A 25,490-nucleotide genomic window follows, 5' to 3' on the forward strand; every position below is an offset into this window, starting at 1 on the left:
TTTAGCATAGAAATCATACAAAATGTTTATAGTAATTTTTGATCGGCTTCCGTAGGGCCCATAGTACATCCCAACAAGTGCACCGGCTGGTAGAAATCATTACTAAAGGTTTCAACTGGAAACTCAATACAGTTGCCATCTTCATCGACGCAGAGAAGGCGTTTGATAAAGTATGGCATCAAGGTCTTCTCTACAAACTGATAAAATTTAATTTTCCAGTCAGGCTAATAAAGGTAATACATTCTTACCTGAAAGACAGATACATGCAGGTCAGGGTAGGCGAAACGGTTTCGACCAGACGCAGGATCTCGGCAGGCGTACCTCAAGGATCTCTTCTGGCACCTCTACTGTTTTCAATATATGTAGCAGACATCCCTCTGAACCCAAGAACAACATTCACTGCATTATATGCAGATGATACTGCACTGATGGCAAGATCACTGAGCCCAAAACTGGCAACTAAAAGATTACAAAATAGCATACACACCTTAGAAAAGTGGATGGCAGACTGGAGGATCCAAGTTAACCCCCAGAAAAGCTCAGCCCCAGAAAAGTTCACTAGAAAGAAAATTCACACCATGGAGGATATTTATTTATTGGGAGTAAAGATTCCATGGCAGATTGAAGTTAAATATCTTGGAGTGATTCTTGATAGTAAACTCCTATTCAGCAAACATATTAGTTACATTGTCTCTAAGACATCCAACGTCTTAGCACAGCTCTTCCCTATGATCAACAGAAAAAGTAAACTGGATATGCAAACAAAATTAACAATCTACAAGATGGTAATTAGACCGGTTATCACTTACGCATCCCCAGCTTGGAGCCACACCGCAAATTCAAACATTCTAAAACTTCAGAGATTACAGAATAAGAGCCTGAGGATGATTCTGGATGCCCCCTGGTACATAAGAAACACCCAGATCCATAGAGAAGTTAATATCCCTTATATCTCTTCCCTTCTCAAAAATCTAGCTGAGAAGTTCTTTACCAAGACAAGTAACTACCCAAACCCGTTAATCAAGGAAGCCTCGGAATATAATGAAAAAGAAATCAACAAATATAAAAGACCAAAGTCTATCTTAAGTTCAGCTGAACACAACTAACTTCACTGCCCTCAATGGGCGAGCATAAAGCTCACAAACACTCCATTTAAAGTCCTACCATTACAAGACAAAGGGAAATATGAAAAGCAATTTTGCTTCACCCATCTAGCCAGAAATGTTAATGTTTATGATTTAGTATTTTGGGAAGACAGAACCACCATACCTTTGGAGGGTAATGGATGGCAGCGCTGTAGCCAATGAAGTTCTAACTGATTCTTGGCTATTGCTGTTACCCTCTCCATGATCAGAGCTTTAATAGCTCAATAACACCTTATCTCTACACTGTCCTCTACAGATAACGGGGAATATGAAAAGCATTCTTGCTTCGTCCCTTTAAGCCAGTCCTTATAAGGACTATGATTTAGTATTTCATCGATAACGATGAGAAATATCAAATATCTTTAAATACTCTTCTTTAAGATCGCATTTTGGCTAAGATCAAAGTGTAGTATCGGGTCTTATAAAGTTTATCAAGCTCAGTGAGACTGTAGTATAGTATCTGTTCTGAGTAGTTAATATCGGTTATTACAGTTCCCACCAGGCTTTCGTGATATTAATGGACCAGCAACAGATAGAGCAAACCCCTGACTGGGGCAATTTTAAACACTAGGTAGTGGCGGGAATAGTATAGCCCCCCCCCCCCCCCTCCTTAACAGTTATGGCCAATGTTTTGCCGCGCACACGAACTCTCGGCATAGAAGTTGACGCCAAACTACAATTTTGGCTAAAGCCCTCATTGACAGCGTCGGGTCAGACCAATTTTTTTGGTTTCACTTCCTTTGGAGGTGGAAGATTCCAGGTAGTAGTACGGAGTGCACAAACCAGAGACAAACTTCCTGAAGGATTCCAATGCAACGGAAAACAAATTGTTCCATTTATGGTGGGGAGCATCATCAAAATGCTGAAAATCCCACATTCCCATTGGAATACATTCAAAACGAAGAGAAAATCATCCACGAGGTATTCGGGGAAATTAGGTATTGTACGCAACGTAAAAGTTGTCAATTACGCAGATAACCCACAATGGAAGTCGGGCGAAGTCAACATCTCGCTCGAGATGAAAACGGCCGTCCCGAATTTTGTTGTCATTGGATCCGCCAGGGTAATGATAAACTACCCTGGCGTGAAAAAGCAATGTTTCAGCTGTGGTGCCTTCACTCATCTTGGAGCGGACTGCCCTCGAGGGAAGTGTAAAAACTGCCTCAAAGCAGGCCACAACCAGGATAAGTGTGAGGCAGCCTGCCTGAAATGTGGAGCCACAGACCACAAAGTGGATACCTTCCCATCAAGAACCCTTGCAGAAAGGATGGGAGGAGTTATCACAGCAGCACCGCCAGGTAATACTAAAAATATAGAAAAGGAGGATTCTCCAAACTTGAAGGCCGCACCTGATGCAGAAGAAAGCCATACCATCACAACAACTAAGGAAAGCCATAAGAAAAAACCGTTGCAGAAGACGAAGAGAAAGAAAACGAAACAACAAGTATGGAGACAAACCACACTCCTTTCAAAAGACCGATTAGTCCTAAGGAAATGGATACAAAAAAATCCAAGCCTGCAACAGAAGAATCAGAGACCATTCCTCACGCAAAAGCAGGGGGGAGACTTTGAGGCATCTTATTAGAAGTACCCCTGACGTGGTGGAAAAGTTTCAAGAAGCAATGAAGAAAATAGGAAAACCTGAAATCCTCCTCACAGGGAAATATGGTCCTAACATCGTCAGTGCCAAGTGAGGTGACCTCTACATTGAAGACATCAGTGAAATCACCCCTGAGCAGGTACATGGAGTTCTGGACATTGATGACGTGGTGGCATCGGTGTTCTACGTAGCTCTCTGTAAGCTAGACCTGGCCAAGGGAAGTGAGGTGGCCAAAATAATCCTCCATCTTATGGGTTTCTCTACACAGCTGCACTAGTTTACCTTTCTATTCTTTTTCCAGATATTTTTTGCTCTCTCTGTACTTCATGCTTTTTTTTGTTGTTGTTTGTTGTTACATGTTTTCCTTTTTAGGATTTTTCCTTTTTCTAAAGTAAAAAATCAACGACAATTTTAGAAACACCCCTGGGGGGTAAACAGCTAAAACAGGTCAGCTGAGGCCTCTTTTCCCTACTCTACCACTGTGCACTCTATCTTTATTTCCTCTCCTACTATCTGCTGAATCTCAGCCTATCTTACTCCACTGGCCGACGATGAAGTTTGTTGAACTCACAAATTATTTTATTTATTAAGTCATCTGAAAAATATATGAATAAATCCTAAATGGCAATAGAAAAATTCCATCCAATCCTAAATAGGTAGAGCGGAGACATTATATTCTTATCTTGTTATATAGGAATAAACAGAATCTGACTGATGTTAATGCATTTTGAGAAACACTCAACAACACTTTTAGAAAAAGAGTGGATGAAACTTGCATTACTTTCATGAAGAACGCAAGTCCCACAGGTGTGTGCTTTTCAAACATAACTTTTATATGATACTTCTGTGCAGTTTTTCACCGTTTTGGATATCGCAGCAATTTTGGATATCGCAGTAATTTTGGATATCGCAGTAGATGCTCCGAAGTTAGTGAACTATTTCCGGGTGAAATAGCTGCGAGAAGGGAACTGACAGAGTTTGAAAGAGGCGTTGTGATAGGATGCCGTATTGCAGGCCTATCTGTTTGGAAAATTGTAGAAATATTAGGCCATTCCTGATCAATAATCTGTGATACTGAGATGGAGGCGCAGCGAGTCAACTGCAAGGGCTAACCGCAGTGGACGACCCACCACACTGAACGAAAGCAACCGTAGGGTGCTATGAAGGATGGCATTAAAAACCATTGGTCGGCCGACACGTTGAATGCGGAGTTATGAGCACCGACTGGAACACGAATCTGCACAAAAACATTTAGAACCGATGCTCACAACATGAATTCCATGGTAGGACCGCAACATGCAACTCCCACATTACCCGAACCAACATGCAGCATCGTCCTCAATGGTACAAACAGCGTGTACAGAGGGACGTGGAAGCTTGCAAGTTGTGTTATGAAGCGACAAATCACGCTACACCATCTACCGAGCAGATGGATAGGTGTGGGTGTAGCGGATGCCCGGTGAAAGTCCCTTACCAGAGCCTATAACCCCCGCTATGAAATTCTGAGGTTTTATATAGCATCCTATATCAAGAAACCTATAGGCATATCAGCGGCATCTATAGGGTGCAGATGAAGACGGACATAAAAGTTTAATGTTTTTTTTTTTTTTTTTTTTTTTTTTTTTGTGAAGTGCTACAAGTTATAATTATTTGGGAATACTTGATGAGGAAGGATATTCCAGAGGACAGAGGTAGATGGAATAAACGAGTAAGAGGAGAAGTAGGTTAGGGATGTTTTCAACTGCACAGTAAAGGGATGTTGGGCAACTGCTGATTTTATATTAACAAGTGCAACTGAAAGTGAAGGAATGAGGGTTGTCAATTCAGAGAAGCATTGACCATGGAAGTACCTGTAGAATAGAGATAGTGCTGAAACACTGCACATGTGACATAGAGGTTGAAGAGAATCTGGAAGAGAGGGATCATCAATGAGGCTAATTGACCTAATCAGTCTAGACTGTATCAAGGATTTTAAGGATGGTTTTGGGGACTCCACTCCAAACATGTGAGCAGTTGTCTAAGCACGGTCTGATTTGCGAATTGTACATAGTTAGCAGTGGGTTGCGTGTAAAATAGCCTTTTGAACGAAATAGGATGCTTAGTTTCTTGGATGCTGAGGAGGCTATTGATGTGATGTGTTTATGCCAGGAGAGACTGGAGTAAATGAGAGTCCAAGCAGATCTGGTCTTGTCTGGTACTTTTGTGTGTAACTGAGATTTAGTAAGATCCCATCTACTAAGAATCTGCACTTTTACGTTCATGCGATTAATGTCACAATCGTGTTTCTTTCAACTCGACAATAAATTGCATTTGGAGTTATTCCCACTGGCGTATTTAATAACAAATTATTACAATCGCTTCGAGGTTTTGTTAGCGCTAGTGTCTCGCTGCGGGGAAATTCAAAGCTACATCTCCGTCATAACGACTTGATGTCTACGAACGAGAACGAATCGCATTACACAAATTTGGCGGTGCCTTAACTGGCTTTGGAAGTGTAGTGGATGCTTGTAGCTGGAGCAATACATTACATAACTGTTATCATAACCTGCATTATTGTGAGGTTTTCATCATTAGTTTTTTGTAATTAATATAGGCAATCTTGACACAATGAGCTTAAGTGAAAAAGCGTAAAATAGATTCGGAACATCGAGCATTTAACCCTGTGTGGACAAACAAATATTTTTTTACGTTGTTTAAGGACAAAATAGTGTGCATTGTTTGCCGTGAATCTATCGCTGTTCCGAAAGAGTACAATCTGAGACGTCATTTTGAATCGAAACATCCTAACCTTGGCAAGTTGGATGCAAGTGAAAAGCAAATAAAAACAGCGAAGTTATCGAAAGTCCATAGCGGTGAGCAACAAGGCTTTAAAAAGTGACATCTGCAAATGAAGTTGCCACAAAGGTAAGCTTAAAAACATCACAAAAAAATAGTTTGTGCTGGCAAATCATTTACTGAGGGAGAGTTGATAAAAAAGTGTCTGATGATCCCCGTTTTCGAATTGTGTCCTGATAAGAAAACTAATTTTGAAAATATCAGTTTGTCCCGTATGACTATTGAGCGCAGGGTGGCTGATATTGCCGAGGATCTTAAAGATAACTTGCAAACATCGGCTGCTGACTTTGTCTATTATTCGCTTGCTATGGATGAAAGTACTGAAGTAAAAGATACTGCACAGCTTTTAATATATGTAAGAGGCGTTAATAAGAATTTTGAGGTGACAGAGGAGCTTGCTGGTTTGTGTTCAATGAAAGAGAGAACAACAGGACAGGAGATCGCAGAAAATGTAAAGATGTGTGTAACCGAAAAACTATCCTTAAATTTCAAGAATTTAGTAGCAGTTTGCACTGACGATGTCGCATCTATGTGTGGAAAAAACGTTGGTGCTGTGACATTTATTGAACAGTATGCAGGTAAACCATTAACAAAATGTCACTGCCTAATTCATCATCAGACGTTATGATCAAAGGTTTTGCAGTTTGATCACGTGATTACAGTAGTATTTGCTCTGGTCAACTATATTCGAGCTTGGGGTTTGAAACACAGAATGTTCCAGGCGTTTCGAGAAGAAAATGATGCCGAGTACCATATACGGGGATCTATATTACCATACCACACTGAAATAATGGATGAAGAATGGAATCGAGATTTATTTTTCTTGTGTGACATTTTGGGTCACTTGAATGACCTTAACTTACAGCCTCAAGGAAAAAATAAGTTTTTTTTTTTTTTCACTTAATGTCTCTCATAAAGGCTTTCAAATTGAAATTAAGTTTGTTTGAAACTCAACTTGCTAAGGGGGATATATCACATTTCTTAACTTGTCGACAGAATATTCCATCAGAATATCATTCAGTGGTGGGTGGAAAATACAAGAAGCACATATTACTTCTAAGTGAGGAGTTTCAGAAAAGAATAGCATTGAGTAATGAAGACGAAGTCCGCATAAAAGTGATATCCATTTTCTGTCGAAGCAGGAAATCTACCTGTCGAACTCCAGATGGAAGTTATTGATCTTCAGTGTTCCGAAAACTGTCGGGGTCAAGCATAGGGAGAGTACTTTATAAGAGTTTTATTCTATTCTGGATCAGAATAAAATTAAGTTTAAATCCCTAAAAAATTTAAGTATGCATCTTAATTAGTATTTACTGTAGACCTATTAACAAATTCACTTAAGTTTAGCTGCAGTGGACTAATCTAAGATTCTAGGTCCGAAGTGATCTGGTCCTTGGGGTCAGGTGGTCGAAGTTGGGTTTGGCCCTCAAAGACAATCAATATATCAATATATATATATATATATATATATATATATAATATATATATAAATATATATATAAATATATATATAAATGCAGTTGCAGCTTCGCCTCTGATTCGAACATTACGTAGGCTATTTCTCTTTTTGAAAGGCTCAAACTACTCCAACACTAGCGTGGAATTCTTCTTGTGATCGCACAACATGGATAGCATTTCTTTCAAGGTTGCAAAGATATTTAATAAGGTTCAGTGCTTAGAGGAATCCGTCTTTGGTTACAATCTTCGATCCATGTAGAAATAAGTCTCTCTTCAGCAGCTTTGCTTAAAATTGCTCGCACAGTTGATTCATCCATTTTTGTGTTCGTGTCCTATCTTTGCTCTGGACTCGCCTTATTAATTTTTCTTTATTATTTCAAGTTTTTCTTCCATGGGATTACTTTTCGAATCATTTTCACATTTCACTTTTTTGTTCACTAATGCTTTTACTCATGATGAAAGGCTGGGAAAATACTTAAAAATAAAAAGTAAGGAAAATAATTTCAAAGGCGGAACGAAATATGATCAGCAAAATGCTATGTAATTAGCAGATGATATAAAGTCGACTGGCATTCGCTTTGCTCGAGTGGATTTGGAAGCTGCGTGGCCGTGAATGATTTTGTGAGGGAGAAAAGGATCCCTTTCACCTGAACGGAGCTGTGAATACTCAGAATTGCCGAGTATGGGCCACACAAAACTCGCATGCAATCTAAGAGATTCCTTTGCATTCAATAAAGCTACTGTCTGGCGGATTTACACCTTCCTTTCTTATTGGACAATTCTTCTTCGAGGACATCCCGTAGTAGCTCTTGTTTCCCATCCATTTCTTTACATCAGCCCAAGAGGTTCTTGGTTAATTTTGCTGTGTATACGTATGTCTTAATTGTATTATGTTCTTTGAAGTTGAAGTTTTTACGCATGCGTTGATTATCATATAACAATCGTAACAGGTATCTCAGCCCCCTCTAATATATTTGCGTATTGTTTATGTTGTTTGGTGCTTTTTTGTGGAAGGAGCTTAGGCATTGATTATTTCGGTTTCTGTAATTTTCGCGTAATAAAAACACTATTTCTAGTTTAACAATCAACAGATAACTCGAGCTCTGGGATTGTTACTGGAGTGAAACAATAAAATCAGATTTCATTGCTTGTGCCATTACCATACCTTAAAGCGACACTCAGGGACTTCTGCTTTACAAAGCGGTACGCATATCATCTGGAACACAGAAAGGAAATACACAAAAACAAATCTTTCCCGCTAACTTATCTGGTACGTTAAACAACATTATAGATTCTATTTCTGAAGTGTTTCTTTGACTCTGATAAAGGCAAGGAAACACTTCACTGCGTCAGTGCTGTTCAACATTACGGGAAAAACACTGTAATGTTGCTCACAGTCAGCATTTCTGTTTCCATCGCAAACCAAAACGACTCCCGCTACTTCCGTGGTTTCTCGTCGCTAGATGGCGAAAATGTAAATCGTTACGGGAAGTTGTGATTTGCCATGGCTTCTCACAAACGCTGAAGTCACTTAGAGTTAGCATTTGGATTACACAAAAAACGCTGTCTTATCTCTCTTTCTTCTGACTTTCGTTTAATTACAAATCGAAACATTCTAAATAGTTTATGAAATAGACCGTTAATTTTCTTTTTCTAATTAAACCACTTCATTCCGATCGTGAATTTCGCTTTAGCAGGTATCCCCCCCCCCCCCAAAAAAAACGAAATTGTCTTAGTACGGGTCACTTTTTACAAATATTCTTTCCCAAAGCACCCTTGATAGTAAAGTGTTGCTGATCTCCAACTTTAGAACTTTATCTTTCTCCCCCCCCCCCCACTTCGAAATGGATGTCAGCGTATCTGAATCTAAATGTTGAGTGTGTGCCACTCTTTAATATTGCTTGCTTTCGTTCACTGAGTTTCTGAATAAATGCAGTCATATTTTATGTTTATATTTTATTTATTTACAAATTAAATGATGTAGAAATTCATCTTATCGAGAAAGAGTGCTTATAGTTAAAATTCTCGGAAGTATAACGCATAGCATTACTCGCTCTAAGGGCGAAGCAAATGTTTTTTATATCCCTGCTATCTGATATTTGTGTCTCGATGAAGTTGAACGTCTCTGATATACAGGTCCCATTTAGAATCATACGTAGACATTTGTTTTGCACTCTTTGCAGTTTGAGAATGTTAGTGTTGGAAGTGTGGCTCCAGCCTGGAGACGCATAAGTGATTATGGGAAGGATCATCAACTGGTAGAGAAGCAATTTGATTCTGGTGTCTAATTTGCTGTTCCTATTAATTAGAGGGTAGAGCTGCGCGAAGACTTTGAGTTGGAGAGTGGTAAGCAGCATAGATGTTGAGCTTACCAGCTGTCTTGGTGTCGACTTCTATCTCTAAATGCCTGTTATCTCTAAATTTGTGGTTGGTGGATTGGTTACTGAATTGTGGTTAATGTAGTTTTTAATTTTAAAACTACATTAATTGGCAGACTGGGTTACATAGGCAGTACCACCGCCTATGTAACCCAGTCTGCCTTTTATAGAGCAGGTACACTCTCAATTTCGATTTGTCTGCAGGTCGTAAGCGAGTTCATTTATTAGAATAATATCTGAATTGTATCTTAGTTAAAATTATTGAAGTTCAACAATATTTTTAGAGCCCGTTGGCATTCCAAGCTGCAATTAGAAGGGAGTTTGGCAGAAATTTATTTCTAAAGGTAAATGAGTGCTTTTTGGATAGAGTGAGTTTCTTGAACATTATGTTTATTGGATGTCTTACTTCTTGATTTTTTAATTTATTTCAGTCTGATGAAATTCTGCTTCATTAAGTTGCGAGGTCAATGTTCCTCTCGAGGTCGAGAGAAACATTGATTACTTTTTACTGCCAATCTGTGTTTTGGATAGTAGCTGCATCCTTTATAATTTGCAAGATGATGGCCATTGCGGTTGGCACATCGGTCGGTGTGGTTGTAGGCTATCATCAATTTTTATCAAAATTTTAAGAACAAATCTCTTTCAAACATTTTCAGCGGTAAAATATATAACTTTCTATTATAAAAACAACTCTTATTCAGTAAAAGGAGCTTGTTTCGTGTAAAATAGAAACCGAAGTGCTGCTAGTCAATAACATAAACCACGGCTGTCCAAAGTACTACCCTCGGTGCGAATTTGTGCGGCCCGCCTGTGGGTTTTGATTTCACGAGCGAAAAATTAAATAAGAATTTGAATCGAATGCGTATTAGATATTCTATCACAAATCGATAAACTCGATGTTGTTAATTTTCTTTGGTGTTTTTATATCACTATATACCCACGTGTTTTTCAAATATTGGATGTGTCAAAGAAGCGTCCTAACACTGTTTTGTTTTAACGCACATCTTCCGGGCACTCACGGGGAACGTGAGCGCACGATTAGTGCGCAATTGGTGTTGTTCTTTTGTTCAGCTTTGGAGGTTGTATCGCTGCCTCCTCACCAAATAATTAGATACGCATTGTGATGCGACCCTTGGATATTTTTTTTTCTAATGCGGCCCCCTCGGACTACCGAAGGTTGGATAGCCCTGACCTAAACCATTAAATACAATCATAAAATGGTCTGGACATGCGCATTACGTTTGTAACTGTGTCAGTATAGTTGTCATTAAAACTGCCATTCTCTTGAAAACCTCCATCGCTTATAGAGTGTTTCTCCATATTTCGTTCTGTGAATATGGCAATGACTTATGTTTTTCTATTATTATTATTTTTATTATGACTAAGAAATTAATAACTTGAGTATTGTTATTATTATTATTATTTTGTTCCTGTACATTTTCTACGAAGTATGTTTATGTTTTCTCTCTTTATATGTGAAATTTCACTCTTCTTTATTTCCCAACTCTGTTCATTCTTTTAAGAGTATTTCATTCTTTAACAGACTTCTGATGTTGCGCCTTCCTGAATGGTTCCCGTCGCCTAAAAAATTTTCCAATCGAAAATGGAAGCCATCCACCTGATCGAAAAATTGTTTTCAGACAATATTTTTGTTTTTTTCCCCACAAAGTCCAGACTATTCCTCATCCCTATGGCTTCAGAGTGAGGTCGACTCCATAAATTTAAAACAACTTCTTCCTGATAATGAAAAAAAAATGGTCTGAGCGTATAACAGCAAAACACTTTGTTTTTTAAATGTAATCTCAGCAAGCAAGAACCGCTCAGATACTAGAAAAAGATTTCAAGTTCCATGATTGCTAATTAATTATTTTTCTAGGAATATGTTTCAAGAAAGTTTACGCAAAAATAAAATTGGTGTGAGGTAAGTATTTTTTATACACAAAATTGTTAAAAGAAATTTCTAAATACCTAAAAATTTATTTTATAAACAATTTTAAAAAAGAATGGAATTTAGAATTTTTATCTCATTAAAGTAGTTACGAAAACGAAAATACTCGAAAAACCTAACAATAATAAGCAAAATAAAAAAGGAGAACATTAAAAATATTATGAAAACCAGCACAACAGCTGGTTTTTATAAACAGCTGGAAGATTAAAAATCTGTAAACGCTAATACACGAATAACACAATAAAAATAAGGAAACAAATCCGGAGTAGATTGTGGCCAGAGGCGGAAAAAAATGGAAGATTCCATTTAGATACTATTTGGCATGGTATAATGGAGCGAATATATTCACAAACCCCACATCAGACGAAAGGAGTCAACGATGTGTGGATGAGTAGCGTTTTTAGAGGGTTAAGATGTAAGTTTCTGTCAGGAAATAAAGTTAAAACTGAGACTGCGTATATGCTCGAATGCATAAAGTGCGAATATACAGATGAATAACGAACGTCCATGAAAAGCAAGAAAATAAATAAAAGAGACAGTTCTTCTGGTATGTTGTCTGATGATAAATACAGTATGAGAGAGGATATGAAATGACCTCTTGCCTACTCGAAGAAACGAGAGTGAAGAGTGAGAAAGTGAACATAATTAATATAATACTTCAATATGATAACACAGAATTAAGATGAAGCATTAGACTAACAAAAGATTCGAATCGTAATCGATGTATAAAAGAGGATTGCGAATATGTGGATGTGTGGAGTGAGTTTAAAGAAAGAAGAGATTTATATAAGAGGGAGGGTCTGTACTTGTGCATTTGATATCAGGAACTTCAGGAAAATATTTATTGCAATAAGACCAAAAAAGAGAAATAGAGAGACGAAACTAGAGTTGTTGCCTTAATGCGAGGGGGGGCAACATTGTTAGCATTAGTCGGAAATGGCTCACAAATGCAGGTATATTAACTGGTATTGAGAGTAAATGGATATGGCATCTTATTAAGGAGGAAATGCTTGGGAAATAAAGATAATATAGAAATAATACCCTAGGCATAAGGATGATGTCAGCTCTGAAAACTATAACGTTTCAGGCCTAAAGAGCGACAAACTAACTGCAATGAAAGGAAACTGGCTTTGCAAGCTTAAACACTTCAAATGAATCCTATCCTTATGTTGTAAGTAATAACAAATAAATGTGAAAGGATAACTCCCCCTCAATTCGAATGGTGTGCAGGTGGTGGATGCAGAAAATAATGCTCGACTAACGAGTATCATTTTGATAAATGATTTCAAGCTAGTGTATGCAATATTGACGTAACAACCACCTCTACACTGAATGACGAAATTCAGGTATATGAGGAGGATGTACTAGAGCTTTTGCATAAAAAACATGAATTCGGCAATAGGAGTGAAGAATGATATGACTATGGATGCTCATCTGACTGAATACTTTGAATCTCAGCACAAAGGGAATGTATGATAATCCCATCGTTCCAGGAAAGTAGATTGAAAGAATGTATGATAATGTAGCATTCTTTATGTGCAGTTTAACAACTGAAGATGAGCTGGCCGATCGGATAAGGAGGTAGCATGGTTTCAGTTTCGCAGAAAGATGGGATTTTCATTCCGCGTACAGGCAGGTCGACCACGAGGACATGCAGTTTGCAGGAAAAATACTGTTGTTGGTGGTGATGGAAGGTAGATTGTGTTGATGGTAGTAAGAGTGTCGTTCTTTTTGGTGAGAATTACGTAGTAGGAAGATGGTGAGATGTATGTGGAGCACAATAGAGTGCCTTATGAAATGAAGTCAGGGATATTGGAACATATGAACTCTATAAACGAGTGCAAAAGACTACCACCATTGAAAGCTGGACAAAAATCTAAGCTAAAACAGCTCCTGCAAGACGCAAATGCTGTAATTGAAACGATCACAACCAACAGAATAACAGAAACAAATCAGCTCCTATACAGCACAGCCTATATCATTTCAGTGAAGCTTGGTTGCAAACCGAAAGAGCAAAAGCCGAGGATGAATGATCTGCACCATAGAAAATCCGATTAGAACGAAAAGCCAACAAACATCGAGCTGATCAGAGCAACTTAAAGAGTTTTAAGGAAGGACGGCTGAAAAATAATAACATCAAAAACAAACTGATTAACACATATAATTTGGCCAACAAAACAATTGCTGAAGTTACCGAAGAGATGAAGCAAAGAATTACAATGACTGCACAGAAAATTAAAAGATATGAAGCTATGTTTAAGTTGTTCACTGCAATCCTAGCAAATTCCATTTACCACTACTTATCAGATAATCAGATTTAATCGATTGAACAAAAAGGCAATTTTCAAAAATCTAGAGGAACAAAAGACTAGATCCTTATTAATGAAATGATTCTCAGAAACTCAAAAAGATCATAAACTATCTTAATCATGGCATGGATAGACTGCAAGAAAGCATTCGATTCCCTCCCACACTCCTGGATCCTAAATTCACTAAAACTATTTGGAATTAACAAAATATATGTTCGTTTTTGGCTGCTGCTATGAAATCATGGAAAACAATTTTAATAGTGAATAACGAACGGTTTGGAGATATCAGCATTAAACGTGGCATTTTCCAAGGTGATTCCTTGTCACCATTGCTCTTCTACATTATGATTCTAAATAAAACAAATCTTGGATATGAAATTCCTGAATGTAATATTAAAATTTCCCATCCTTTGTATATGGATGACTTGAAGCTATATGGAAAATCGGCGGAGCAAATACATTTTTTATTGAACACAGTCCGTATTTTCAGTCAGGACATCAAAATGGAATTAGGTTTAGATAAATGCACAATTTTGTCAATTAAACGAGGGAAAATTAATGATATTATCAATTCTAATTTTGATCAAGAGAAATATATAAAAGCAATTTCAGCTGACGAACATTATAAATACCTAGGAATATTAGAAGCCAATGATATTCACCACTCGAAAGTTAAACAACAGCTAGCAGCAGAATACACCAAAAGTGTTAAATATTCTGAAAACCAAACTTAATGGATTAAACACGATTAGAGCAATGCATTCTTGGGCTATACCAGTGATACGATATACAGCTGGCATAATAGATTGGAAAAAGAAGACCTGGACAAACTGGACCGTAAAACTAGAAAACTAATAACTATGCATCATTCATTACATCCACGAAGTGATACAACCGGTTGTACCTACCGAGGAGAATAGATGGACGGGGTCTGCAAGTGAGATAGACTGCGGAAGCAGAAGAAATTAGTTTAAGAAGTACATCGACAATAGCTCTGATCCATTCTTCAAGCAATTACACAAGCAGGCCTTCAAAAGCAACAGCAAACAAATCCAATTACAAGAAGGAACAACAAAATAACCGATATGTGCGCTGGAAAAATAAACCCTTGTATGACAAGTTCCAGTCAGATACTGAGGACGAAATTGACGTGAACAAGACATGGCGATGGCTACAACAAGGATAGATTAAAAAAGAAACAGAAGGATTTATTCTAGCAGCTCAAGAACAGGCATTACAAACTAATGCAATCAAAGCAAAAATTTTGAACATTAATAATAACAGCAAATGCAGATTATGCGATCAGAAAGATGAGACTGTAAAACATCTAATCAGAGCCTGCAGCAAAATAGCTCAAACTGACTACAAATACCGCCATGATCAAGTTGTAAAAATAATTCATTGGCATGTATGAAAAAAATATGCCTTTCCTACTTCTGATAACTGGTGGCAGCATAAAATAGAGACAGTATTGGGACACGAAACAGCAAAAATTCTCTGGGACTTTAGTCCCAGAGAATTTTTGCAGTGATAACAATATTAACAACAAAGAACTTAAATTATTAATTATCGAGAGCTGGCAATCGAAGTTGTCCGACTGTGGCTTAAACACACCAAAGTCATTCCAATAGTTATCGGTGCATTTGGTGCAACTTCAAAAAAGCGATCCAACTGTTATCAGCAATTAAACATCAAAGAAGTGACCCCATATGACATACAATAAACAGCATTACTTGGAACAGTCCATATTTTACGACGCTACTTGGTGGACTATTCTTAGATTCTTGGGTAGAATCTGAACTGTTCTGCATCACCTCACCAGTCAAATTTTTGTTTATATGATATACTGTTTTGTCTGTGTATCAATTATGTGAATAAAATAATATATATATATATATATATATAAATTTTTTTTCCCTTCCTGTTGATCTCAGTTGAGATGTAATGTCTCAGCTTGCATCCTCGAAGCTTTTTAAGAAGCTTTTCTGAGGATGACACCGGTTAGATATATTTAATTTTTTTTAATTAATTTCATTGCTGAGTTGGAAGTAGGCTAATTTTTGGGAGGTCAAATGAATGATCTGAAAGGTCTGATCAAATAAAATTGCCGGTATGTTCTGATGTTATTGCATCTGTCTTGGTGGTTCATATTCATTTTTATTGTGGTCTTCTTTTTGAATTAATTAGGAGACTTTTGTTTTCACTGTGGCAGCCTTTCTGTCTTCTGTGATTTTAATTTGTATCGATTTTGAAGTTTTTGACTTCCTCAAGAGTATTTTGGAATCTCTGATCCCCAAAAATTGGTAATTTCTTCTTCTTTTGGTTTTTTTCTTGGTACAACAGCTTTTGATTGAATGGTGTTAAAGATTTGGATAGGAAGATGGGTGTGTTGTCTTGCAATGCATTCAACTCCTTGCCAACTGTTTTTTTCTGTCTGCTGGCTTTTATGAGATTGTCACTTGTGGACAATCTCAATTTCGTATCACAATACTTGTAAGACGAACTATGACTGGTTCAAGTCGTGTTAAGCGTTGTTTTTTGCTCTTCCTAGGAATCCGATTTACGATCTGAATGTCGTTAAACTGTAGGGGGATATCAATTGCATGGCCTAATTTTAACAAAACGTCTCTGAGGTTCTCTGTAGGTGCAGTTTCAGGAAGATCGTTTATGACAAGATCTTCTTTATGTTGTTGCTGAGTTAAACGTTCGTATTGTAGTTTTAGAGAATGAAGTTCTTGACGGAGTTCGGATGTTTCTTTCATCAAATTGTGTTGCCTGTCATTTAGTGCGTTTTATGCTACTTTTGGTGTCTTTTACCGTTTGCAACAACACTTTTATCACTGCTAAGTTATTATGTTTGACCAAGTCTTCGTATTCGCTAGATTGTTTTGTTCGTTTTGTTTGTCGAAGAGTTTTTGCACATGATCTTCTATAGCTTTTATAGTCTCTAGACCGTTTTCTATTAGTATATTTAAAGAGTTGAAATTATAGAATTCACCTGCAATTTTTTGTCTGTTCAGTTCGTCGTCTGATTTTGGCTCGGGTATAATCGGCTGCATCGTAGGTGTAATCTGCAGGAGGAACAAAGAAACGCTGCGTTTCTTTGTTCCTCCTGCAGATTACACACTTCCATTCCTCGAGGGTTGCATTTATTTTACGTTGAAGGTTGTTTCTGAAAAGCCAACACATTTTAAGTGTAGAATCCTACTGCAGTTCGTACAGACTATTTGATTTCCGTCAGACGATAAATCCTTCGTGCATTTGATACACTTCACGACTCACCTTTCTTCCCTGGAACATTATGGCGTGATTGTAAAGATGGCGACGTCCTTTGTTCTTCCCTCGTTGTTGACCGCGTTTCTCTCTGTTCACTTTTCAACACTTCAAAATTTGGTTTCTTCTTATCCGATTTCGTGCATTTTATATCACTGTCTTCCACGTGACAGGTAGAGTTACTTGGGAGCACTTTCAAATTAATAACAGGGGTTGGAACCACTTTAAAACTATACAAAACGGGGTGGACGATATCGCCGTGCGCCCTTTCGTATGCCTACACAACGCCTTTTAATAATAATAATAATAATAATAATAATAATAATAATAATAATAATAATAATAATAATAATAATAATAATAATAATCTAATTGCATAAGCCATGTTTCATGGCAAAGAGAAAAAAATAAAGACCACTCTCTAAGGCCGGACAGGATATATACCGATTTTGACGAATCTCTCCCAAGCGAATGAAGATGCGAAAGTTAGAATTAGGAAAAAAATAAATCCCTACCGTAATACAGGTTTATGCTCCCACCACAAGCTACTATGATCAGGAAAAAAATAGAGCAGTTATATGATGAACTTACACTAGCAACAACACCCAACTCCCAGGTCATTATAATGGAAGACTTGTATGTCCATTTAGGTACTAAGCAACAAAAGGCAGAAGATTCAGTTGTTGGAACCATGGTAGCCAGAAAAGGAACGACAGAGGAAGGCGACTCCTACAATTCTTATTTAACCACCAGCTGAAAATTGGAAATTCCTCCTTTAGGGAAAGAGAAAAATAGAAAAAGGACATGGATTGCACCCGATGAAAATCAATACATGAAATAGACTATGTTTTATTAAGAGATTCACTTCGTCTATATAACTTTGAAGTTCTCAAGAATTTCAACTTTAATTCAGATCATAAATTAATAAGAGGAACCTTTTGGTTCCAAAAATCAAAAACAGGAATAATCGGTTCAGAAACAGACAACCAGGAGTTCAAGATGTACAAAGAAACCAGGCGAAATTTAGTGATAACTTTAGGCAAATATTAACAACTCAAAAATCAACCAGATTAAATAATACTCAAAAGCTTTGCGATAATAAAGAGGAAGTAATGAAGCCAGGATACCAACCAGTGAGTAGCACAGGAGAACTAAAGAGTCAAAAATAATGATAACACTGAAAATTTAATAAAACAAAGAAAACTTCTAAAGAAGAAAAAAGATTCCAATCAATACAAAACAAAATAGAGTTTGTTGAAGTAAACAAATTAGTCAAAAGAGAAATTAGAAAAATGGCAAATCCTCGATCCCTTCTTTAGTAGATGAATTTTTCTATAAAACAAATAACAGATCCGAAATTCTTAAAATAGCAACAAAATTTTACCAAGAATTATATTCAAGTAATCAAGCAAATAGTCTAACAGACAACCAAACAAATAGAATGTGTGATGATCCTATCTCGGAAGTCACCGAAAAAAGAAATTGAGCAGGTGGTCAAACAAATCAAAAACATCAAAGCACAGGGCGGTTATCAAATTCCAGCAGAATTCTACAAACTATGATTCGTGGAACTATTACCAGAACTTCTTAAAGTATGCAATGGTTGCTACATATACAAACAGTACCAACGTAGTGGCTAGAGACCGATAACTCTAATTTCATATAATTATGCAATATTTATTAGGATTATTCAAAATAGAATTAGAAGCCAACGAGATCAGAACCAACCCCATGAACAAGCAGGATTTATAAAAGGTTTTTCAATCACTGATCAAATACATATTATCAATCAAATTATTGAAATTATGGAGTTTAAAAGAGTGGATGAAGGCAGTACTACCAATCAGCCTAAAATGCAAACTTCATAATATGATCATGCTACCCACTCTAACATCAGTCTAATCAGTCTTTATATTAATACTATCATGATATTAATAATAATATAAAAAACAGGCTATAATAGCCGTTGTTATAATAATAATAATATAATTTTTTCTTAACATAAAAAATGATATTCAACTCTTTTGTCACAAAGTAAACTGATAATTTTTAAATTTACGAATTCGTGGATTAGGCCTACTGGGGATACCACGTTAAAAAAAGCGCGCCTGTGTACTCTACCCCTGAGGTGGTGTGGAAAACAGTAAACCTTCTATCAATTTTCGGTTCTGTCAATTCTTATTAATACAACGATATCAACATTAATCAGAGACGCTTTTCTGGTTGCGTGTTTTCTTGTTTTATGCATGCACGTTCATCAAAATGGTTAAATAAGTACCTTTGCTCCAATTAACAGCAACATTTGGAATCATTGTAACTGCAAAGTGAGTTTCGTTCAGAAAGAGCACCTTATTATTATACATTAAACTGAGACTTTGTAATATTGTTTAGTCTTTTAAAGAAACTACTTAAGATTTAGTGAAGTGATGAAGTATTTTGCAGCAGAAAAAACAACACGAAAACTTGTTGGACATCTAAACAACATCATAGGAGATGATTACAGAATACACAGAAATGTGTTGGGAACATTTTGAGAAAAAAATAATAATCACGGAAAGAACATGCAGGATTTCTGCTCACGACACATATTAATCATTACTAATACCATGTTGCAACATAAAGATGCAACGCAGCACAAGAAACAAGAAAGTCTCGTGTGCTGTGTCATTGGTGATGGGGATATCATCATGCTGATTCGAAGACACAAAGCATACAAGGGGCTTTGAAATAGGATTAGTTTCTGCAGGATATCTTGGAATATCACATTGAGAAGAAGAGTGTGAATGAATGTTTTTAAAAAGAAAAGGTCAGCGGGTTTCAGAGGTGAACTGTAGACTCCAATACCAACATTATTCAAGAAAAAATGAAAGAGTTTGAAAAGAACATATCTTATCAGAGTATAACACACTAAACATGCTATTTTGGTGCAGGAGAAATGGTTTTATTGGCAACATCAGTTTTTTTAATTCTACACTTCAAAGAAAAAAATCTTTCTTAAGTTCTTCAAGTTTTCAGATAAGAACAGAATAGCCTTACGTGTTATGAATGCCATAGGAATTCGAACTCTTTAAGCATGAAGTGTAAAATTCAAAATCAGTTGAACGCTGAAAATATATTTTCAAATTCCAGTACTGTAGTGATAAATCGTGTAGTGATAAATGCGTTTTGTTTTGTTTACAACACCACTTTTAGTTAATTTTACGTTCTTTCTCAAAAGCTGTGTTAAATATTTTTGCAATTGCTTAAATTCTTTAAAATATTTTTATTATTTTCTTTTTTTCAAATTTATATAAATTAATATTATAACTTTTTTTTAAAAATTCAATGAATTTAAATTATAAACCTGAAAGTTTTGTTGGAAGAGAAGAGAGAGAGTGAAGACAGAGAAAGTGAAAATTGTCAGTATTTTACCTCGCTATGATAAAAATGAATTAAAAAAAGGGCTATGATGGAAAACGTTTCGATGCGTAGGCTGTGTAGAAGGAATGGATGCGAGTTCTTGGATGCGTGGAATGAGTTTGAGGGAATATTGGATTCGTATAAGAGGGACGGCCATCACCTGAATGCGTTTGGTATCTGGAAATTAATAACTGGTATGAAACTTAACACAGAGAGTCAGGGAAGCTACGTTATGAAGGAAGGAATGGTGAGAATGTGAGCGTAAGAGCGAAAATGTTATATAACTGTGTTAATGATGGGAATGGGTTTTGTCATGGGAATGTTGACGAAATGAGAACGATTTCGGGTTTGTGTTCATCCGGTAAGGACCCATCAACACAAGTTGTCCAACCGTGTCATGAAGACAGCAGACAGGAGTATACAAAACAACATGCTGTAGATTATTATGTCTGTATACGAATGCTAGGAGTATTTAGAAACAAAGGGTTAGAGTTTGTTGCCTTGGGACCTCAGCTTGTGGGCAATAGTGAGATCTAGCTATCAGAATCAGACATAATAACTGGTGTCGAGTGTAAAGGGTACACTATTTTTAGGAAAGATAGAGAGGAGGAGGTGTGCTGCCGATGATATCGGATGACCTGCATCCAGTTAAATTGAGACCTATGAATGTAGTAATACTACTAACAATATTTCATGTGCCAGTGAGTTTGAAGCCATCTGGTATGAGGTGGAATCTAACAAGATCAGTTACATAGTGGGGTGTTGTTACAGACCTGGTGGATCGGTCGCTAGTGATGAAGAAATGCATCACCAAATAGAAACGATGAGCACGAAACGAGTAATCATAATGGGAGACTTTAATTATCCAAATATAGATTGGGTAGCAGTAGAATCTCATGAGAAAAATGAAAATGCTTTTATCGAGCTGTTGCAGGACGACCTCCTCAAGCAGCATGTGATACAGAGGAACTTCAGGTTAAAGAGTGTTAAATTTTCTTATACTGTCAGAGGGTGTTTCAGGTAAAGATGTGTCTCCGGTTAGTGACAGTGATCATGCGGTACTCACTTGGTAAGAAGTGACTAGGTTTATTAATGTTCCATGCAGAAAAGGTTACATGCTGAACTACAAAGCAGGAAATTATGATCAACTTAGGAGTTTACTGAGTTCAGCGGAATGGAATCGATTGCTGGATGGGAAGAATATTGACAATGCATGGGAAGCATTTAAGCAATACTTAAATGGTGCGGTATCAGAATGAGTCCCGCGAGTTCGAAGAATAAATACAATAGGAGCCAAATGGATGTGTAATCTTATTAAGCAAGAGGTTCAAAAGAAAATTCTGATGTGGAAGGAATACCTTGTGCAGAAGAATGATGTCCGGTATGAAAAGTGTAAGCAGCAGGCTAGAATAGTTGCAAGCAAAGTTTTTGTATGAAAAGAAACTGGATCTGAGTGCTAAAGACAACTCATAAGAATTCTTTCGATATGCTGCAAGTAAAAGAAAGAATGAATATGAAAGAATAACTCTTCTGAATGCAGAAAGTGTGAGGGTGACAGATGTAGAAGAAGTTGTTCAACTAAGGAGTGCCCATCTTGTTAAAAGCTATCAATCTGGTTCATGCAAAACTGAGCTCACTGCTACCTCTTCACTCGGTATTAGAGCTGTTGCACAAACTGAATAAGAATTGAGCAATAGGGACTGATGGGATATCAGCACGTTTGCTAAAAGGGTGTTCAGCTGAACTGGCTATTCTTATGACCAGGCTGTTTAATATGAGTCTCAGAACGTGGAAGATTCCCTACAAATGGAAAGAATGTATGGCATTCACTTCGGCGTGATCAGATATCCAATGTCATATTATATTGGTGGGATTATGCTAGAAACACTGATGAGGCTAGGGAAGAAGTGTCGGTAGATAGGAAGTTGAAGTTCATGGGCCATGTAGCAAGCATTGCCAATACAACTCCAAAGATAATTGCAATGCTGAAATGAACTTTCACATGTAAAGATAAGGATGCCATTTTGCCTCTTTACATGACCTTGATAAGATCTCACTTGGGCTATTGTACGAAGGTGTGGTCTGGTCTCCTGATCTCCTCGTTTACGTTGTGATTCTGATATATTGAAGAGAGTGCAAAGGAGAGTTTAAAAATGATATCAGGATTGTGCAATACTGATTATGAAGACAGACTGAGATTATGTAGACTGCCGAACACCTTTGTCCATTCTGGAATTTGCACCTCTTCTGCAGATAGAAGGCAATTTTCCATTCGTTGTTTCAAGCAATCATAAAATTTTGTAGTCTCAAGAGAACGATTCACATTTGTTGATCAACTGGTTACCCTCTTCTCCAAAGTCACTGCTTTAAAGTTCAGATATTCAACTGCTTGTACAGCTTCACGATAAAAAGGCCCGCCACTGACTTTCCTTTTCAAACAGTCGAATCTGCCTTGATATACTGCTGTGAGCTTTGTACAGTGTAACATCCCTTGCTTGCAGTTCAACACTAAGTTCTGACAATTCTTGGAGAGCATCACACATCAATTCAAGATCGAAAACAAAAATCAACACTTGTTATTTTCTTCAAAAGGCCTTCATACATTACTCTTTCAGACTTGACTCTGTTTTCATCTTGTTTTGCTGCTTTAAAATGAGCCACAAGTGCTTCATAATCTTTCCACACCGCGGAAACACTTCTAAAACTAGAAACCACCCAACGTGTACTTAAAACTCTTCCAATTGTGAAGATTTCCTTGTCAAGATCTTCAGCCACTTTGCCTAGTTCTCTGACATATTTGGTTGACTGGTGATAGAGAGACTAAAGTTTGTCAAGAAATGATATTAAGTGGTTGATTTGTTCTGCGAAGTCTTATTTTACAACATCACCAACAGAAAGCTCGAGTCTATGGTTGGCACAATGCCAAACCGAAATGTGAGGATAACGTTCCTTAATCAAAGCCACTACTCCTTTTTGAATAACCAACATCACAGCCGCTTCATTACGGGCAATGGCAACAACATCTTTTTTCAAATAAGCATCATGAAACCCCGATTCATTAAGGGTATTTAACAAGCTATGGAAAATACCTTGTGCGGATACATTTTTTAACTCTACAATGCAAATAAAAATATTTGTGTGTTGCTCCATATCAGTTAGCATTGTGCGTACATATATTATTAATGATGACAACTGACTAATAGTGGTGCTTTCGTCAATAAAAAGAGAAATCTCACAGTTTGACTCAATTATTTTTTTTTTTAATATTTTTTTTCATTTCAGTTCCTATATAATTTGTCATACTGATACGAGCATTTGTAGAATGTGGAATTCCACCCATGAATACTTGGAAAGGTCGTGGGCGCTGAAGTATTTCGTAGGATCATTGATATGACTTAAACATGAATAAAACTTCCTTTACTTTTAATAATGCTGTGGTTTGCTTCAAACAGATTTGTCAATTTAATGGATCCGATTCCACTTCTGTGGTCGGTATGTTTACTCCTTCTACAACTTTAAAGTCTGAAAGAAGTATTCATTCCTTTTTTTTTTAATTACAGAGTAATTTTGATTTTAAAATAAGACTTTATTAAATATAAAATCTGTTTGTCGACCATTCATACATTTTCAGAAAGTTCATTACAAATCATAAGGTTCCGGAATGCATTCTGTGGGTTATAATCGGAATGCTATGCAGGTCAGTGTAGTTTTTCCGCGCCATATCCTGCATACTCAGCCATAATAGCACTGCCCTTCAACATGCCCTTCAACAAGGCCGGGTTGAGAAACGCGAATCTGTAACATAAAACTGCCACAATGGACGAAGCATTGAATTATATACAAGTATTGTATTTTCGTCGGCATTCATCCTTCAGATGCTTAAAACGTATAAGTCTGTATCACGCGAAACAGCTGCATGCCACATGGTTCCGCCATTGAACTTCACCCTGGGAGAGAGGAAGAAGGAATGCCGGACAATATTTGCTGAAATGGAAGTCCGCATGTGACATTACACCAGATGCTACAAGGCCGATGCACGATAGTGAACTGAAACCGATGTCACTGGAAAGAAATTTTACTTAATCTTACAAAGCGAATCCTTACACAATAATTTTGAAATGAACAGCCACAAATCTTTTTCAACTGCAGCAAATACAAATCTTTTATTCGCATCCACGAAGGAAACAGAACCTTCCTTGTTCCTTCAACTAAAGGAATCTTTGAATGTGTCTGGGAAAGAAAAACACGTAGAAAATGCATTTGCTTGGATATTTTGGTCACGTGGATTTAGTTGGGTAATGGTAGCGTAATGATGCGAAGTTGATTCTCGAGGCACGGATTAAGTTCACTGGTTGAAGCATGGAATCTAGACTTCGGCATACATTAATCTGCTGCCCTGTTGTTATATCTTACAATCTCGTCGTTTTCTAGGACTCGCCTTTATACATCCAACTCGGTCTCTCAAACTACGTTTCCAAATGTTTCATTAACTCACTCCGAATAGTGACGGGTGATTTGACGAAGATCGTACTAGAAAAAGTTTTGATTGTGTACAGAACTGGAGGATTAATAAAACTCCTGTTTTAGAGATATGGCAGAATCAATGGAATGGTTTTCAACTTTTCTCTTATTACAAGGGATCTGAAATACAGTATAAATATTATTAAATATAAAATGTTTTCATTCATAAAATGTCTTTGCAAAAAATAAAATAATACGAACAAAGTAAAATATATGAGAAATAATTGAAACTTTTGTTTAAATAAGTGTTTTAATTTAATTCACCTCTTATGTTTTAGGCAACTTTCGTTATATATTGAAAACTGAAAGGAATCTTATCTGACTCATTTAATTAAATGATCGATTAGAATCTTTTTCAGCATTGTTTAAATTTAATAAAATTATACAGTATTTTACGTTAATAAGAACATTAATGGGCAGAAAATGATACGCAGTTGATACATTAAATTAAAGCCAGAATTCATTCCTCCTGCTGGGCAGTTATCTCTGAATAATAATAAAGCAGATCATTGAAACAGATAATGACTGCACGCATTGAGAAGAAAAAATCTACCGCATCTAACCACGAAAATTCCGAAGACGTACCGAAATTTGAACAGTCACACGACTCATACACGGAAGTAG

This window comes from Typopeltis vanoorti, chromosome 10 (assembly GCF_054136105.1).
Source record: "Typopeltis vanoorti isolate ZY-2024b chromosome 10, IOZ_Tvanoo_1.0, whole genome shotgun sequence".
Classification (NCBI taxonomy): Eukaryota; Metazoa; Arthropoda; class Arachnida; order Uropygi; family Thelyphonidae; genus Typopeltis; species Typopeltis vanoorti.